The 2,212-nt window shown below is 40.2% G+C and overlaps 1 pseudogene; it reads left to right on the forward strand.

Annotated features, from left to right (window-relative positions):
* LOC102828530 overlaps nucleotides 1-1,934 on the forward strand; it is a 77,277-nt pseudogene extending 75,343 nt beyond the window's left edge.
* Nucleotides 1,935-2,212: the final 278 nt, after the last annotated feature.

Raw genomic sequence — 2,212 nt, forward strand, 5'->3', positions numbered from 1 at the left:
CTGAACATTAACCATAACCTTTTGGTACATTGACTCTGTGTATTCCTTCCAACTTCTCTTGATGTTTTATGCATCATTCAATAATTTGCCCAGAGAATCTTTCAGTAGTGAAAGTTGAGGCTTGAATTTTTTTCTCAGTTCCTCCAGCTTGAGAAATGCTGAGTGTGTTCTTTGTTTTTGGCATTCTGATTCCAGACCTTTGCACATTTTGTTGTACTATTTGGCTTTATCTTCTGGAGCTGATCTTTGAAATTTTCTGTTCAGCCCTTGGACTTCCTCTTTTCTTCCATTTGCTTCAGCATCTCTATGCTGGAGAGCAAATTTCAGTGTCTCTTCTGACATCCATTTTGACCTTTCCCTTCTTTCTTGTCCTCACAATGATTTTTTGCTTTCTTCATATATGATGTTCTTGATGTCATCCCCCAACTTTTCTGATCTTCGGTCATTAGTGTTTAATGTATCAAATCTGTTCTTCAGATGATCTCTAAATTCAGGTGGGTTATAGTCAAGGTCATATTTTGGCTTTCGTGTACTTGTTTTCATTTTCTTCAGCTTCAGTTTGAATTTGCATATGAGTAATTGATGGTCTGTTCCACAGTCTGACCCTGGCCTTGTTTTCACTGATGTTATGGAGCTTTTCCATCTTCTGTTTCTACAATTGTAGTCAATTTGATTTCTATGTATTCCATCTGGCAAGGTCCATGTGCATAGTCCTCTCTTATGCTGTCTAAAGAAGGTATTTGAAATCAACAAATCATTGGTTTTGCAGCATTCTATCCTGCATTCTCCAGCATAATTTCTATCACCAAAGCCATATTTTCCAACTATTGATCCTTCCTCTTTGCTCTCCACCTTTGCATTCCAATCACCAGTAATGATCACTATATCTTGGTTGCATGTTTGATCAATTTCAGATTGAAGAAGTTGGTAGAATTCTTCTATTTCATTCTCATTGGCTTTAGTGGTTGAATTAAATAAATTTGAATTAATAGTGGTATTAACTGGGCTTTCCTGTAGGCACATGGATATTAGCCTATCACAGACAACATCGTACCTTGTGACTAATATGGATCTGTTCTTTTTGACAGTGAATGTAACACTTTCCTTTTCAATTTGTCATTCTGGGCATAGTAAACTATGTGGTTGTCAGATTCAAAATGGCCAATACCATCAGCAAATGAAGATCCCATGGGCTTTTATCCCATGAGTTTTACTCCATTCGTTTTATCACAGTCAAGTCTACTTAGAGGAGGCATCTCTTCCCCAGTTGCATTTTGAGTGCCTTCCAACTTGAGGGGCTCATTTTTGGGCACTATATCTGGCAGTGTTTCTCTTCTATTCATAAGATTATCAGTGAGTAATTATTCGGAAGTAGTTCGTCACTCCTTATCAACTGGTACAGGTTTTGGCGGAATTCACAGCATCAGATGTCCTACAGAGAGCAGGCTCTCCACAAACAGCTCAACTGCATCCTGGGTGTGCCAGATCTGGTCTTCCTCCTCTTCAACTTCATCTCTACTGCCAACAATTTCACCCATGAGTTAGAATACATTCCCTTCAGACCAAATCGAAGGTATAATCAGAGGATACCATCACGTGCTATTCCTAACCTAGGCAACACTAGCCAGCAGGAATACAAAGTGTCCTCAGTGCCAAATATTTCTCAGAGTTATACCAAAATTATTAACGAACATGGTACTGACTTTTGTGACAAGGATGGAGTAATGAAGGGCATCAGAGTCATTTATCAGGTTTACAATGTGCTTCAAGAGAAAGTACAGGCAGTTAATTCAGATGTAGAAAAGAGTGAGTGGGTTGTTGAATCTTGTCAGGCCAAAGTGTACAAATTGAAAAGACAAATCACTCAGGGGAAAAATGAAAAGGAACAAGAGTGAAGGATGCAGCAGGCGATGCTGAACAGACAGATGCCGTAGGAGAGGCTGGGTTGGGTTCGCAGACAGTGTGGACGAGTCTGACTACAGTGGAGCTTGGGTTCACAGACAGTGTGGACGAGTCTGACTACAGCGATTATGAGAATCTGACTGACCCTACAAAGCCTTTCAATAGTGAGTACTCACATTCGAGACCCAAGACTCATCCGGACGGGGACTTGAGGGACACTCAGGCCTCCCAGATTTAATTGAGCAAAAGAACTGTCCACTTAACACTGGCTTCCTTATTGCTGATCCAGAGAGTTTTCTGAGGACTTCAT

This window comes from Chrysochloris asiatica, unplaced genomic scaffold (assembly GCF_000296735.1).
Source record: "Chrysochloris asiatica unplaced genomic scaffold, ChrAsi1.0 scaffold00435, whole genome shotgun sequence".
Classification (NCBI taxonomy): Eukaryota; Metazoa; Chordata; class Mammalia; order Afrosoricida; family Chrysochloridae; genus Chrysochloris; species Chrysochloris asiatica.